General features: G+C 41.9%; 1 protein-coding gene across 7 annotated transcripts in view; it reads left to right on the top strand.

Moving 5' to 3' along the window:
• The window catches only part of HTR2C (5-hydroxytryptamine receptor 2C), a 152539-nt gene that overhangs the window by 80009 nt on the left and 54682 nt on the right, over positions 1–17848 (top strand). The window contains exons 4-5 of one of the 7 annotated variants that reach the window (XM_069015491.1): positions 3051–3109; positions 9057–9247. The exons of 5 other annotated variants lie outside the window; for them this stretch is intronic. The gene's annotated coding sequence lies outside the window, so the exon portion shown is untranslated. The remainder of the gene's footprint in view (positions 1–3050; positions 3110–9056; positions 9248–17848) is intronic. One more of the 7 variants, XM_069015490.1, reaches the window with a different exon arrangement.

Genomic DNA, 17848 nt, shown 5'->3' with positions numbered 1-17848 from the left:
AGCTGGGTGTTGAGCTGCTGACCAATGCAGATGAAACCATTGGGAAGTGAGGAAGTCACTGCTGCCTTCCCAACTCTGGAGCAGGGAAGGACCCTGGTCTCTGCTCTCTTGTACAAAGGGGAAGAAGGGGCCAGTTAAGGGGTGTTTGCCTGCACCTCCTGCCTGCCAACCCACAAAATCCACAGCACACCCCAGGCTCAGGTGTCTCTGGGAACACACCAGTGCCAGGGGGATGGCACTGGTCTCCTAGCCTGCCCTCTGGGTGTGCCAATTCAGGGCATTCTCCCCCAAGCACAGAAGGCTCTCACTCTCTTGTGCACTATCAGTGGATCAGTGCCCCTGTGCATTCTGCTAATCAGATATGCATAGCAACTCTTACAACTTTTATCTAATCTCATACTTCAGGCCCTTACCTTAGAGTTTTACCCCATTCTCTTTGCAAATGAGAAGGTACTTGTGGTCCTGAACATGTTTAACAGTGTTGTTTCTGTACCTTCCACCCAGCAAGGTCCCACAGTGCTGGATATTGGCCAAACACAAAAGATACTGCTGTCCCTTTTGAAAATCTTTGTGGCAAGCACAAAGTTTGGGTGAAATACAGCATAAAATAAAGTGGAGACTAGTCTGTAGCTATAATGTTAATGCAAGGTTTTGGCTGTGTGCTTTTTAGCTTTGCTTTTGTTTTGATTGCCCATGGTTTATAATATTTTGAAAGCCTAAGGATTAGGGTAAAGGATGGAGTTCCTGTACCTGTGCTAGTGAGATACTCACTGCTCCCTCTCAACAGTTACATGCCATTTAGGGAAAATTTCTGCAGAGGTTTGCTATCCTGATGTTTTCTCTGTGGGTTGCTACATGGCAAAAATGTGGGGCAAAACTTCCCACAAAGTGGGAGCAGGGGGACAGGTAGCATGGGCTCTCCCATTTCAAACTCAGGGGATCTCCAGGCACCACTTCCCCCAGCAGTTCACAGCAAGGCAGTCCAGACTCAGCACTCAGATCAAATCTACTGTTGTGCCATCTTAGCTCCACACGGTAAAGGTTACTGCCCAGTTCAATTAAATACATGGAAAAATAAAAGAAGGAGCAGAAGTGATGTGCCTTGAGGCACAGAAGGCACAGAGGCCTTTATAGTGCCTTTCACAGGCTCAATTACATTGCTGGCAACTATTTTCAGCATTGTTTTTGAGCAATGTTAGTGAGGAGGGAGCAGAAAGAAAATAATTCTGAATTGATGTGCCCTAAAGGCTCATCTAGAAGATTTTCACTAGCTTCATAAAAGCTCTGTACACTTAATCTAAAAAGATATAGGAAAGTGTTTTATCTCCTTTGCATGGCCTTGTCTTCCAGCCTCTTGATTTTTATTGTGCTATCATTGTTCCTTAAATTCAGAGAAGTGTTTTGAAGCTTACACACTATAAAATTGGTAGCTATGGATCTTGAAGGATGTTTTGGGCAGCACTTCAGTGGAAAGACAAGGTCTGTACACAAGGTCAGGACCCCAGGGATGTCTCACTGGCAACTGGAGACTCGTGAAGTCTCAGTCTGCTGCAGCACATCCTCCTCTAATGGGTGGGAATGATTTGTTGGGATTTGACCAAAAATTAATGATAAAATAACTTTCTGGTGGGAAAACAGGAAAGCTTTAACATCACCAACCCATTACTGCTTGTGGATTTTAACAGTGAAGAATTGTACTTTTGGAGAGAGTAACTATTTCCATGAAAAATCCGTGGTTGCTGTCCAGCAGTAAAAACACTGTGAAGAGCCACACAAGTTGTTTCTGGGGGAAGCATTTCTCAGTGGCAGCTGCAGAAGGATTGCTTTGTGCTTTTCTCAGGAGAGAAAATACCTGTGTGCTCCACGTGGTCATCGACAGGATTCACCACCTGCCCTGCTCATCACCTGGTGGGTGGAGGTGGGGATGTCCTGCTGTCAGTGTTCAGAGACCAAGAGGAGGGGAAGCCAACTCCAGCTGGATTTTATACCGAGCTATTTGTTTCCAAAAGTGCCAGCAGATTTAAATTACTGCTGTGGTTGTCAACAAGTTCCCCCTGCATATTCTGTAATGATTAAGGTCCTTGGAGGTTTTGGATTGCTTATGTTTTTCAGTGTAGCTGCAGATTGTGAACATAAGGGTTGCATCAAGTAATTTAAATAATTAATTGAAAGGCAGAGGTTCCTTTCCTTCTGTGCACTTTGGGTAGGAACATTCCTGCTGACTCCACATTTGAATCACAGAATATTCTGAGTTGGAAGGGACCCACAAGGATCATCGAGTCCAGCCCCTAAGTGAATGGCCATACAGGGATTGTACCCTGATATTGGTGTTTATTAGCACCAGGCTCTGGCCAAGTGAGCTGTGCCTCTGTCCTCTTGCTACTGAAAAGGATAACCTGGTCAGGTAGCTAAATGTTAGCTCAAAACTTGCCAGCTTTTGCGCTTGACACACAGTTGCTCTCAGAAGCAGCTGGTGCCTTGCTGCTACCAGTGCCAGAGTGTTTTGTTTGATGACTTAATCAACATGTTATCCTATTAGGAACCATTTGTGGATACGAATACAGATGCAGGATGATCATTCTTGTATTTTAAAGTAAAAAGTTTATTTCCTCAAATTCAAAACATGCCCATGATGCAGCAGCCCATGTCCTATTCCCCATTTGCTCTGAAGTCAAGCCTAGGCAGGTTGTGCACCTTGTCTGAGCAATGCAGGGCAGTGATTTTGCTCTTATTTGATCAAGTAATTCAGAGCATTGAGAAGGTTCAGATTGATAATATGCCCAGAGTTTAGAGAGCTTTATTTCTAAAAGAGAGAGAAAAGGGTGAGTCCTTCTGCTCCATTACAAAGACTGTTGCTTTTTATGCTCAGCAGAGATGTGCTTGTTTATTTTTTCCCCCTGGAATTAACTGAAACTCTTTACTGCTGCATTGAATTAAAAGCTTCTTCTCCCTATATTTTTATAATATTGCAGAAAGCCATTATCTGGTACATTCCAGAAGAGACTTTTCATCCAGATTTACAATTTATCTCCTGCTGTTCTTGCTTCTAGCTGGTGTTAGACACTTCAACAGATCCAGTATATTCCGTTTTTTTGGGCAATATAAAAAGGTACATTTAACATTATTGACCTTTGATTTGGGAGTGGATGTGGGTTAGGTTACATCTTATATTTTCTTTCTAAAGGGATTGCAATTTTTCCTTTTTGCAAAAATTCAGTTGCAGCAAAGTAAAGGTCAGCTTTTCATGTGTCGTGACCTTTTATTGCTTGGGCTTCCTTCTAACCTTGTTCTCTGTGGTCTTATGTGGCTGCAATTTCATTGTGCTCAGAGTGTGTGGGACCAAACCCAGGACTATTATGCTTATTCTGAAGACCTTGAGAGCAGGCTTGCTTTGCGTGTCTCAAGAGAGTTAATGGTTGATTCTGAATCCTGCAGGTACAGTTTAAGTATTAATTTAGCTGCTAGACTGCTGTAAAGCTTCAGCATTAATCAGGAGATAAGCAGTAATCCTGTCTTTCACAAACTTTTGTAAGTTCACAAAATTATAGAGCTTTCTCTGGCAAGGAAGTTCCTTGATCTTGTTAACAAGGAAAACAAGAAGCTTAAAGCTGACAAAACCACGGTGGTGTTGTTTGGATTTGGTCTGGTTTTTGTTGTTTTTGGTTTGGTTTTTTTTTTTTTTTTTAATTTCTAGGCTCTGATCATAGCATGCTTCCTCAGTTTGCAGGCAAGGACATGAAATTTATCTCATCCACAACAGAAGATTTGCCCCAGTCACTGCTGGGGAGACTCGGTGTTCTCAGACAGTCACGTTCCTTATCTCCTTTCTTTTCTCCCCAGTATCTTCCTGACTGGGAGTGCCCAATTGCGTCTTAATTGGCTTTTTTCTTTTAACTGACCGTCTCTCCTTCAGAATGGCAGTCAGTGCTGACCTGCTTTCTCTACTGGAGGTGCTTATTATTGTAGCTCGTTTGAGCTACAATAAAAAAGGAAAAAAAAAAGGAAAGAAATCCTAATTTATCTGGCTTGTGGGTAAGCAGAATCTTAAATCTTCAATTTGCTTCACAATTCCCTTTAATGAGCAGGAGGGGGCACCTACCTATTTTCTTAAGCTTAGCAACTCCAATGTATCCCATATAAACAGGGATGTAAGTGTTTTTTCTAACATCCACTTTTCCGTGCTGCTTTTAACACTTCATGGACAGGTAAATGAGTAATTTTAAGTGCAATTGTGTGATTGTCACCTGTGATCATGTAGCAGAGGTCACCTAAGGCTGTGTTTTAAGCTGAAGCCAGGGTATGCTCTCTGTACCTTGAGAGATGTTTCTTTCAGCTCATTGCTTAGCAGACCTTTCCAGAGGCTTTTCCTGGTTTATTCTTAGCTTCTCCTGACACCCACAAATGACTGCAGGAAGATGGGTTATCTGCATTGTGTAACAGCTGTCAGCAAGGAGGGCTCCTTCCCTTCCTTGGGCCCATACCAGCAGCAGAACAGCTGACCCTCGCCCGCATTTATTCCGAGGGATGACGCTGACTCACGGTGCTCTGGAAACTTGTGGGGGATTCTTCCGTAAAAGCAGCAATATATTAATGTCATCCAGGAAAAAAAAAAAAAACAACCCAGCTTCTGCTCCTGTGAGTTATTTCTGTCCATTTGGCAATCTGCTCTCTTCCTCAGTTAAACACCACATCTCCCTGGTGTTCCAGCAGATTCGTTGCTGCTCAGAACAGGTATGGAATAAAAACTTCTGTGTTAAAGATGCGTGACCCCACAAAAGGACTTAGGTGCTTATGGAGATGGCTGCTGCAATCTATTCTGAAAAACACAGACTTTATAACTGGTACTTTGAGCAGCCTAGAGAGGCTGGGAGCGTATTCTGGCCTCTTCCTGGGTTTAGGAGACTCTTTGAGTGTCTTCAGGGCTCATGCCTTGCCATTCTACATGGTAGGAGGAGACATTAGGACATCCTACTTGATGCACCTGATAGCTTCAAGAGGAATGACATTAGAAAGCAGCTTGCTATAATAGGAAAGTAGTAAAGGCATTATTTTCAGACCTTGTAAAATGTCCTTATGTTGGCATTGTGAAAATATGAGGTGATTATCTGCAGTGATTTTCACACAGTGATTCTGGCTTTGTACTGCCACTCAGCAGAGAAGTGCTAAGGGCCCAAGCCAGGTCAAGCATATTGTCACTGTGGCCTGGTCAGTGGCTCAGGGACCATCAGAGACCAGAGATTTGGCTGAAATTGTGCAGATAAAATAGCAGTATTTATGTAACTATCCATCACCAACCACCGTTCTTTGGCTCACTATCAGGCCAGTGAGGTTTTCTTACCAAAATCCTTGTTACTGGTGTTGTGTTTTAGTAGGAAGATAGGACTCCTGAGCTAGGGACAGACAACTTCCTACAACATCTGCCATGAGAAGAACACTGGTACTGAAAGCAAAGAGTGCTCAGTACTTAAGATTGTGTTTAATATCCTGCTCAGTGACCTTTTTAAGAGAGCTGAAAGTGCTAATGGGCAGGGTAGTCTGTGAAAGGATATGTGCTTTTAATCAGCTTCCCAATAGTAAGATAATAAAAGCAATAATCCTTTCAGGATTGTGCTTCTGTGATCTCTATCTGTATTTTCCAAGGTCACTAAAGGAGTAAGTAGAAGGGAAGATAAAGGATGATAATCTTCCAAGGAGTGGAATTGTAGAGAAGTGAAACCATCACGCCCACCAGATTGTTCTGCTTCCAACTCACAGTGAGGGAGTCAAACCATGCAGAGAACAGACTGACTGAGTGGTTTTGCAGGGCACTGGTCACAACAAATTTCCAGTGTAGCATGAGCTTCATCTTGTGCTCCCAAGCACTATTTGATGCATTTAGACTGAGAATTGGGACTTTTTCTTCTTAACAAATTATTTATCTTGGAGGAGGGGAGGAAATTATTTTTATAGTTGATGGCTCTGATTTGGTTTGGCTTCAATGAGTTTTCTTAGTTTCTTTGAAACCACAACAGAAAACACCCCACTTACCCCCAAAAAACTATCACTCCCAAAAACTGTCATCTGCTGCAGGTAAAAAAAAAAACAACCTACCAACCACTTTTTTAAACCAAATTTTTAAAATAATAGGATGGATTCAGTAGTAAAAAGTTGTCATTTAAATACCCAAAGTTGTTTCTGTTCTCATCTGTGGTGAACTCTACCCCTCAGTGATGCCTTTTCCTGGTCTTAAAATCAAGAGTCATACACGGTTAGAAGGGGAAAAGGGATTTTACCTTGGTGTTTATTTTAAGGATCCTTAGGTGCACACGTCCAGGTCATGTGCACCGAAATGCACCCCGCCAAGTCTCTCTGTCTCTCTCTCTCTCCCCAACATTGGGTATAACATGATAGGTTTTACTAATAAGCAGATCTATCAAATATTCCCCAATGAGAGGCTCGAGTGAGCCCCCCTCCCCAAGGAACCTTCTCCTGGATGGTTCTATCTTGGTTTACAGAATGTGTTCTGGAGAGCACCTTGGGCTCTGGGGCACACTGATCCCTGGCTACGAAGCTTCTAAAATGTTTTTTCTCTCAGCTTAACAAACAAGTCCAAGAATGTAGGCAAAAAGCACTGGGAATGCAGAAGTTGTAAAAAGGTATAACAGGGGTATAAAGGAAAAGGCAGAAATCTTCATGGCATCATCAGTAGCAGACATCCATTTTCCCTTGACTTCATTAAGCTCTGTAAACAAGAACCAAATCAGGCTCCTTTCAGCGGTGCCCAGTGACAGGACAAGGGGCCATGGGGATGAACTGAAACACAGGAAATTATATCAGAATAGGAGGGAAAAGTTGAGAGTGAGGGTGACAGAGCACTGGAACAGGCTGCCCAGAGAGGTTGTGGAGTCTCCTTCTGAGAGATTCAAAACCTGCCTGGATGCACTCCTGTGCACCCTGCTCTGGGTGAACCCACCTGAGCAGGGGGGTTGGACTAGATGATTCCAGAGGTCCCTCCCAATACTAGCCAGTCTGTGATTTTGTGACCAAGCAGCAAATTTCATTCTCCTGCACAGAAAATGCACTGTATTTTTGTCTGGGCTTTGATTTTCCTTTCTTTAATATTGGTATAAGTAGAACAGGCAAGTTTTGTCCTGGAATACTAATTAATTATTTACTATAGATGTTTTGGTTGATGAAAAGATGTAGCAAAGTCCCAGCTGGTAGTATGAGATTTATTTTGATTGCCAAAGCACAGGACTGCCATTACAGCAGAACTCTTGTCCACACCTGAGTTCTCTTCCTAGTCCAGTTCACGTGGAGCTCTGCAGGCAGTTCTGGCTCCGTTGGTGGAAGGACTCTCCGTGGTGGACAGGGTGGGCAGGAGGACAGCATTGATCCACGGAGCTGTGTGTGTGTGCAGAGCTGATGGAGAAATGAAGAGCAGTGGTAATAGATTATAGGATTAAACAGTACTTTCACATGCCAGAAGAAATCTTGGGATCTAATTGGAACTTTTCACGTCAAATAAACTACAAAATTTAATCCTTTATGGTTCCAATCTGGGAACTTTTTATTTTGAGGTCCTGGCCATGCACGTTTTCTCTCTAGAGCATTATTGTCTGTGTTAAAGCCCAGTTTTATTGCATGCTGTGGCACAGTAATGATTTTTTTTTTTTTTTTTGTGTACCATGCTGAGAACATCCAAGCCAAATTGTTGACAGTCTTAATGTGTTTTGGAGCAAATGCATTTCCTGAGGTACAATGTGTTCCACCTTATCCTTTAGTTAATATATCAGTTCTTCTGCCTCTGGCAGAGATGCTTAGGCTTATGTCTCTTGGTTGCTGCTTTTAATTTGAATTCAGTTATGGGCATTGAATAAACTGTCTCAGACATCCCAATTGCTTTAAATTCCCAATTGCTTTAAAGTCCCAATTGCTCTGATGGTCCATGAACCATCAGACTGTTTTCAGATATTCACACTGAATGCTGAAATTCAGGCATCTAGCTTAGACTGTGCCAGGCAGCTGTAGGGTATTCCACAGGGCAGCAAGGGTATTCAAGTTACATTATAGTTGAATAAGATGCATTGAGTTCCTCTGCTCAATTAACTGCTGAGCATTTAGCTGCTCTTAAAAGGAAGGGTCCTGTTCAGGTTTCCCCACCTTGCCTTCACTCATGGCTCCATGGTCCCAGCACCAGTTTTTGCCTTCACTGAATCCATTAGTGACTATTTCAACTCATTAATTAGCTGAGATATTTCCCAGGTGAGAAAAAAAGAATAAAATAAAGGCAGAAAAATAACCTGGGCTAGTGAGCTGATACAGCTCATTCCAAAGTGCTGAATTTCAGGCATGAAGAATAGCCAGACCAAAACATGCCCAAAGTCATGTTTTCTCTTAGGTGTCTGATGGAACAGCATCGAAGCATGAAAGTTTTGTGAAATACAGTTATGATTATCTTAATTTTATCATCTCCCTTTATTTTCTGTCTTTCTGTTACTTTTTCTAGTCTGACAAGCAGAGTGCTTATCAAAGAGTTCTAGTTTGATAGAAGGGTGTGCTTTGCTCTCGTGGCTGAGCTAAAAGATTGAAAACCTCAAGTGCTCACAGTCCAGACTTTCTGGATAAGAACCCAGGGTTGAAGCCAGCTGGGCTATAGTGTCTGCTCTACTGCTTCTCCCAGATTTTATTTCCAAGATAGCAGGTCTTGATTTATCTGCTTGTAAATGGAACATAAGTGCGTTTATGTGTTGTACAGACACTGTGTGACTGAAAGGTTGTCTGAGAGCCTGAGATAATAGAGAGGCTGTGTAAGAACTTGTAATGAAGGAGTCCTGCTAAATTAGCTGTTGGGTTTCTGTAAAAGTTTTCCTGTGAAGGTATACCAATACATTGGTGTTATAAATATACTTTGAAATATAGTCAGGTGAACTGGCTCATCTAAAGAAAGAACATGTCTAAAATGTCATTCTGTACTCTCTGTATCTAACACAAGCTGATTTCTAAGAAGCAAAGCCAAAGGAAACCCAGGTGTGGTGTTCTCCATTTTGCTCTTTCTTTCCCATCTGTCTTGACAGCTTGCATGGCTCCTGCCACTGGCCGGGTATGGAAGTAGAAAGTTGGCTGTGTTAGTCACAGGACACCTTTAAGCCTGGCTTAAAGCAAGACTTGCTGAGGATTTTGGGGGGAGGCTTCTTCACCATGTCCCTGCACCTGCTGTGCATTTCACCAGAGTTGCCCTGGCCCTGTTGGATAGGTCCTGAGGCTGGTGAGTATACATCAGTGTCATTAAGATGTGGAGCTGAGGTGATTAGTCATGCTGATTTACAGCAATGACTAATGGTTGGTGAACTTCTGGGTGCAATCTGAATTTTGGGGAAAGCTGTTTTCTCTGTGACACTTCCCTGGTTTTGCATATGATTGAAAGAGAGTGGCCTTTTATCTGTAGGTGAAGCAATTTTGGCTGCCCTCTGACAGCTTCTCACAAGGATGCTGGAACTTGAGACAAACATGAATCAATTGGCTTCTGAGAAAAATTCTGAGAACTGGCTCTCTGCCACTCTGCTTGGAAGTGGGACAGAAGTAATGTCATTGCTCCATTCTCTTTCACTTTGCTGAATTTTTTCTAGCCAAAATCCTCAGGCTAGGAAAACAGTCCATGAAACCAAAAAGAACCTCAGCAATGTGTTTTTGTTGTCAATAATGACGGGATTTGGGGTGACTGAAAAACCCAAAGCACTTGGCTTTCCCTGGTGAACTGAAGCGGAGAAATATGGATTGAACAGTCAAGTGCTAATCTGTGAAGAGCAAGTGGTGTGATTTTGCCTCGGGAAGAAATGATGGTGGGGTGTGAGTGATGCACAGCAGGGAACAGGGATGGAGACTCGGGAACCAAGAGTGCGAGCAGCTCCTGCTCACACCGAGGAGTTTCACTCCCCATTATGGCACTCCCCCAGAACCTCCTCACTTGGGAAACCTGGGCAGGTGGGAAGGTGTTGCTTCAAAGGTGTGGTTTCAGGTTATTTAGTCTGCCTTTAGTCTGCATGTGTGAAAGAGAGGAAAAGGTAAGGGCAGGTGACAAATGCGGCAGGAGCCATTTGGGAAAACATTCCCCGGTGGTTTTAAGGCTGGGACCACACCTGTGGACAGACAAGGTTGTTATTTGTCAGAGAGGAAGAAAATTTACTTTCAGTGATACAAACACACTTTTAAAAAGTTCTCAGAATCTAATTAAGAAAGCTTGTACAATCAGCAGTGGAGCTTGTGGGACACCTGGTGCAGGGTCCCACCTTCTGGGCTCTAATGCCAGAGCTGTGACATTCCCATCTCCAGAGTTAACCTCTGGCAGTTGAAGGTCTGTGCATCTTTCAACACCTTAATTTTTTTCTAATTTATTTACAGGATTAATATGGTCATATTTCATTGAAGATACAAAACCAGGCTGGTTTCGGTGTTATCTCTGGAATTTAAAAATGCATTTCTGAGATTTTCCAGGGTCTTTTATACTCAATAATGCATTTTTATTTTTCCATTCTTGTTTAATTAATTTTGGATTAAAAGGATATCTCTACAATGAAGTATGTTCTTGACAGTTTAAAATCACTTATTAATAATATATTTGGGCCTTGAACAGAGATTAAATTTTATTGTATTATTTACTTTTAGGCAGCTTAAAATTTTTAATTGTGAGAAAATTCTGCCTTGAGTAACTAAGTCTATCATTCTAAATGTAACTGATTTAGCTGATCTCATAAATAATTAGTGGAATTGGAAATCAGATAAATGCTGATTCATTAGCATGTGGTTTTAGATTGTGAATGTAAGAAAATATGAATGGGAAGAGGATGCTGGAAGTGTATCTGTCGGTAATTAATAATTAGAGAGGGTAAAAGTAATTTATTCAAGATTTAAGATGGCCTTAGCTGACACTATTCAGTTTTTTCCCTCAGTGAAACAGTGCTAAGGAAAGATTTCAATTGTTATAAAATGAAAATGGGTGTCATCAAAACTGCTCTGAGGACCATGAAAATATCAAATAAACTTAGATGAATCAGTAACTTGTATTGAATAAGAAATAATAAATTTATCTTATTGATTATTCTCTGGATTTTTGTCTGGGATTTTGGGGATTGCATCGTAGAGCTGGTGAGAGCAAGATAAGGCAAATTAATTGAAACACAGCAAAAACTGAAGGAAAAGTTTGTCCCACCCACATCAGAGAAGAAGCCTCAAACCAGCATTAATTTCTCTTAGTTTGGTATCTCAAGTACAACACACACCGTGGTTGTGTAGCTGCTTGATATGAGCTGTTGTTAGATGCTGCTACACTTCCACCTGCAGGGTTTTCTTCAGCTTGTTTGTGGGCAGCTGGTTGTCTGTGAAGGGTTGGCTGTTGATGTGGCTTCTGATCCTCATTTCTAATCCTGAAAATGTATGAAGTATTTCCTTCATCTCACTCTTCTGTGCAGCAGAATTACCTCAAGGCTAAGCTCTCTCTCTGTCCTTAACTCATGAATGCTTTGTTATATTTTCTCTCTCCTGTCCAGCTGTGGAGGGGAGAGATAGAGAGGCTGTGGAGGGTGTCTGGCATCCAGCCAGGGCCAACCCACTACAGCTTGATCTGTGAAGTGCAGGAATGACAGGATCCATGACATTGTTGCCTGGCAGGGGTCAGCCTGTGCTGCAGAAATATCTGTGAATGTTACATGAAACACCAGAAGAAATCCCATTGCTATAATGATTTTTAAAGAGTGTTGGATCTGTGAGAGATTCCCTGCAAACCAGCACCTCTGCTGTTTTTACAGTGCCTCTTTCCCACACATTGCTGTGCCTTAGACAGCAGAGAAGGATGTTGCTCTCATCTGTTTGGAAACTTCTCTCCTGTTCCTGGCAGTGGGACCCAGGTGTTTCACGTGTCCTCCCCACCCTCTCTGGACCCCTAAAAGGTTTTACCTGCACAGTGATTATTCTGTTCTCTGACCTGTGTTTTGGTGAGCAAGCAGAGTTTTTGTGCATGTGGAAGAACTGAGCTTTAGGTGCCAAAACAAGCTGAATGAATGCACTGCAGTGTCTGAGCCCAAGCTGGAGGTGAGGGATTGCAGGGTGTTGAGGTGACAACTCAGTAAGGCATCCTGAAAGTCCTTGAAAGAAGGTGTCAGAGCTACCATTGACTTAAGATCTGTGGGAAGCTGTTTTTAGCTCTTGCTCATAATGTTAGTATAAGCTACAGATGGCTGAATTTTTTGTCCTTTTCTTTGTATCTAGTATGCAATGAGTTATTTCCTCAGCCTGTAGTGAGCAGTGTGCTGTCACTGCAATGATTCATCCCCTCGCTATTGTTCTCTACACAATTTGTCAACCCAAAACCAAATTTAAGAAAATGCCCAGTATGTTTACAGGGTGGGAAAAATACTCAGTAATGAAACGAGCTCTGTAGATAATTAGAGATTGTGGTCAGGGCCATGGGTAATACATTATGGAAATGGCCAGTTCTGTAAATGTGTGGGTAAAATTCAGAAGTACTGAAAAGTAAATTAACAAATAATAATGGTCTAACTGTTCAATTGGCCCCAATGTAGCCCCTAAATCTCTGTGAGCAAATGTTTATGAGCAGAATTAGCCCATTTGGCTCTACAGTCTATGCATCATGTACTTGCCTCCATTTGCAGTAAATATGCACAAACCCCTCTACATTACAGCATTATATGTGCAAATCCACACCCTGGGGCTGTAGGCTGTTTGGTGATGTGCAGTGTACCTTGGTGCAGAGGCCAAACTTCAAACTAGTTCTTGAAAAGGTGACCCAACAAGTGAACTACAAAGCTGTGCTAAAGTTCCACAGTTCTGGTTTTGAAAAGCAAAGTCCCATCTCTCTCCTTCTGATACCTAACTTGCTTTTTCAGTACCCTTGTAGCAAAACTGGAAATGTTTGGAGAAACTCAGAGCATGTTTCCATCTCTAAGGCTTTTCTTTTTTTAATTGTTCCTTTTAAGAGTAACTAAATACATAATAATATGCTTTCAATAGTTCTCTGAAATTTTTCTTTTGCCTTTCTTGCAAGGTAGGTGCCCTTTGTCACGTTTTTCACCATACTCAAGAAAAAAAAAATTCCCAAGGTTTCAGAAATATGAAGCAATGTGGGTTTTCATTTTGTTATTTCCTTCCTGCTCCCATCCTATCTGAAAATCAAGAGGGAGATGAAAAAAACCCACACTTTCCAATTTCAGAAATTTATTTTGTAGATACCAGAAAAGGGACCCTAGCAGGTCATGAGTTTCTTCATGTGATTCACACAAGTCAGTTTCCCTGGCTGAGTGTTTCTCGAGGATGATCTCCCTGCAGCAGAAAAATCTCAATTATTGCTTTCAGCAGAGGTTAAACAAGTTGCCATCTTGAGCAGCTTGGAAGTAGTAAACTGTTCTGAGCTGAGCTCAGCTCCAGGCACGCATCCCACGCGAGGCTCTGGCCCTGGATGCATGCAAACTGTGAGCTGTATTCTTTATGCTCCAGGGATTATTAAGTTAAGAAACATTTCTCTTTGTACAAAAACTTTGTGATTGATATGTGCCAAAATGACACATGGATTGTCACATTTTTGGGGCTCTGGCATGTTCTGTTTGCCAGGGAAAGCATCACTTACAGTGTGACAGCCTGTGCACCTTGGGAACCAGTGTGTGTAATCCCAGTGCTACCACAGAATGAGGCTCGCAGAAAGGCAGCCCCAAATCAGTGCAAGTTAAATAAACTTTTGGAAAGTTTGGAGGACTCTTAGTTGAACCATAACTAACAGCAACACACTGAAAAAAAAAAATTATCAGGTAATTATTAGAGAACAATAACACTGTTAGGCTGATTGGGCTATGCACCAAAGGGCTGTCAATCATGGTTGTTATGAAAAGCAGAGCATTTAGAGGCTGTCAGTCATACCTGTTTGTAAAAACCGAAGGACTTCAGAAATTGTTACGCCTGAATTTACCAACTGCAGAAATAACAAAAGCGCCAGAGTCTCAGGCAGACTGATACTGCAGTTTATGTAGAAGCTCTTGCGTAAGTTTATGCCTTTATTCAACTGAAAATATCTTATGGCACTGGGAATTTGGGAAGGTTTATTTTTTCAGCTAGCTCCTTTATGGCACTGATTGTTTGCTGGGGTATTTTTAAGGCTGCTTAAGTGTGTCAAATCTCATAACAAAAAGTAACTTCCGTTACATTCCTTTGCTGTGAAGCAAAAAGTGTCTGAATTAGTATCCAAATAGCAGAGAGCTGGTGCTGGAGCCCTTCAGTTTCCTGAGCAGGTTCACACATTACTGCATATCCAAAACACTGTAGCAAATACTAGCTGGGGAATTTAAAAGGATTCTGGAAATCCTTAACATGGAGGAACTCACCCATAAATGATGTGGGAAGTAACCTGACAAAGACCTGTGTATAGGGGAAAGGTTCATGAAGGATGTCTGGACTTCAGGCAGCTCTCTTGAAAGCTGTTTATTGCATAGGTGAAGTTACAGCAGCTCAGGGAGTGGGTATCCAGAGCCAGCCCTACAGCTGTCAGCTCCAGCTGTAGGCATACCTGAAGCTGCTTTCTGTTCAAGTTACAAAGCATTTTATACTTTTCTTTGCAGAGTATCTTAATACATAACAACCAATAAGCACCATACACAATACCTTTACATTTGCCTATAGCCTATCAGCTACTACCATCACCATATTATAGTCATTATTATCCAATCACAGTAAGTAAGTTACAATTTAAGCTTACAGTGGAAAATTCTCAGACCTCTCTTCTTCTTGCTACATTGACATTTCTTGTTTGCCTGCCATATCTCTCTTTTTGGTAAAGACATGTTTTCTATTTACTTATGCTCTTCTTGAGACTTATTTACTTGGTGAAAAACATGTCTTTCTTTGTAGTCACATACCTTTGTCCTAATCATAAAAATCTCCTTCCAACTCATCTCCAACCTTTGCTTTCTCAGTGATCAGTGTTTCAGCAAAACATCTTTTACTCTATATCAAAACTTGCTTTCATTTCTATCTCATCCTCAGTTTCTACATTCAGAGATCTTTCTACCAAGCCTACATACCTGTGAAACTTTCTTACCAAACTTTCATCCTCTCCAGCACCTCTGGAACCTTTACTTTAGAGATAAGTGTTGAGTGTACGTACCCATGTGATTTAAATCAAAAGTAGAAGTTGTTTGTCTCTGTGTGTGTGCTTATTGTCCTTTCCCTTCCCTCCCCTCCCCTCCCCAATTAAAATTGTGGAGCTTTTGTGAGGGAAGAGCTTTCTGAAGATACATTTCTGCACTTGAACATCTGTACTGTGCATCACCCCACTGTGCCCTGGATTTGTAAGTCATCTCGTTTTATAACTGAGGCCAGGTGCAAGCATGTGTCTGTGTGTTCAGTGTTTACAGCACTGCTTGAAAACCTGTTTCTTCCTGAATAAATCATGGGTTCCTACTACTATGAAAGGTTTCCATCAAGGAATCAGCGTAGTTTCGGTTTATCTCAGAACCCCTAGGGCTTTCAGCAGGTTTCTTGCCGTTCTGGGCCCTGAAGGAGCCCCAGCATGAATAACTGTGGCATTAAACAGTACCTAGACATGAAGTTTTTAATTTCTTTTTTCTCATTTTGGGAGATTTGTGTTACCAGACCCACCATCAGGAGCTGAGTACTGATACCTTCCACTCTTGCCAGCAGTTATTTTATTGCAGTGATGACCTTGGTGTCCTCCTGTTGGGCACTTTATTAATCCTGGAGGCAGTGAAGGAGGAGAATGGGGAGAAGTCACAGCTCATGGCTTGACTGTCTTAAACAGATGTAGAAAGGAAAGGGAAAGGAAAAGAGATAACCTGCCCAAAGCCATTGAGTGAGCTGATGGCAGACCCAGAGGTAGGAACTGCACCTCTCTAACATTCAGAGGTGGACGTGGCCCACAGCACCTCCCCGGTGGAATGTCCACAGAGCACCATCCTGCCAAAGCAGGAGCTGCACTCACACAATGGGTAGTTAATTCAGTGAGTTATTAATGCAAATGTTAATAATTAAACTGAAGTGGTTAATGAGTTTCTAGAGAAAAGATCAAATTATACTCTTCAGATGCGGAGTTAGAATTTTGCCTAATTAGAAGAAATATGTTTTTCCCGTGAGGGGCAGTTGCTGAAGTGACAGTTTGGAGTCTGTTGTGACAGCATTTGCAGAGATGGGTGCCAGCCAAAGAACAGAGCTTTTTTAGTATCTCTGATAGCATAGTAGTTTCTTTGGGAGGCATAATTATGTTGCATTCTTTGCACAGTTCATTAGGGAAAGAAAAACAAAGAACTTGTGTTCCATGTGGTTGACGTTCACACATTTGTATCTTCGTGTGACAGAAGAAGCTGTTGGATCCAGAGAGTAACATGGTGTCTCTCTCATTCACTGCTAGCCCAATAACACAACCAGTGCTAGATGGAAAGAGCTCTTCTAGCCCACAGCTGTTTTTCAGGAGTCCGTCTATTTTTTTTCCTCAGCTAAATCTCAGAATGTGTAAAAATGTTTAAAGGCTTATGTAAACTGGAAACCACAACTAGAAATAAGTTTGTGGAACTATTCCCAACCAGCTACAGTAATAATTATTTCCTTCCTTACATCTTATCATTTGCAAGCAAATGTGGTGAGCGAAGCTGCGGGTGAGAGGCTGGAGTGGTGCTGACACCCCTGAAGAACAGCCTGTGCCAGGGCCCAGGGGAAAGTTATGTGCAAGAGCTGCTCCTTTTCTGACTCTTGTTTTATGAAATCTTCTGAACCTGGGACATGTACTGCAGGGATTTTACGAGGTAATTTCTTAGAAAAGCCCAACCAAACCTTCCAGCAGCTCTCTGTTGGTTTATTCACACTTGCGAAAGCCTTTTCCTCTGCCTAGGGCAAAAAGAAACTCTTCCTGCTGCAGAAGCTGGAGAACTCACCAAAATTAGATAGAGTTCTCCAAATTTTGTAGAGAAACATAATGTGGGTTTAGTCACTTGGTAGTGCTGCTCCAAACTTTTCAGGCAGTTTGCAGCATCCTCCCTCCAACTGAGGAAACTCTTCCAGCATTCAGCAACACACAGTGGAAATGTTCCCTTGTTAAGTGTATTTTCTCTCTGTAACTCTAAGCTATGAGCTGTGAAGATAAATCATAGCAGCTGTGCCACATTTGTTTTGGAAAGAACCTAGTGTTGCCCCAAGATACAGCTGTCACTGGGAAAAGGAAGGGTGGAAGTTACTTTTTATGAAGTCACATAGAAAAATGGTGCTCAACGTTGAATTCTTCCCAAGCCCCTTTCCAGGTGGAAAGGTCCTTATAGAAACAACATGGATTTGAGGCAGAGGTTGTGATAAGAAAATGCCCCAAACCCAGAAGTCTATTGTTAATCTCATTCCTTTTTTTTTTTTTTGCCCCCTCGATTTTTTTTTTTAGAAAAAGAAATTATTACTGAGTTATTTATTAAGGACAAGAGGATTTAGATCAAAATCTTGCATGGATTGTATATATATTTCTGCATATGTACTTACATACATGTACAGAAAAGCTTATTACCTTCCAGCCTGAGCTGGATGTTGATAAATTGTGAAGAAATCTTAGGTTTGCATGACAAGGCTTTCTGGTAGAGCAGGCAGGGTCTGTTCTTAGATCACAAAAACCAGTGCAGAGCTTGGTATTCTGTGGAAAACCTCAAGAGCACCAAAGGAAAAACAACAACAACAAAAACCCAACTCATAAAATAATGGATGTCCTGGCAGGAGTAATGGAAGAATTCAGGAATTCCCTGATGGTTTGTTGTTATCACTGTATCAGCTCTGCAAGTGAGGCGTGTTGAAGCATGGCAGGAAGAGAAGATGGTTAAGT

Source organism: Aphelocoma coerulescens, chromosome 4A (genome assembly GCF_041296385.1).
Source record: "Aphelocoma coerulescens isolate FSJ_1873_10779 chromosome 4A, UR_Acoe_1.0, whole genome shotgun sequence".
Classification (NCBI taxonomy): Eukaryota; Metazoa; Chordata; class Aves; order Passeriformes; family Corvidae; genus Aphelocoma; species Aphelocoma coerulescens.
This window is presented reverse-complemented; position numbering and strand designations above follow the sequence as displayed.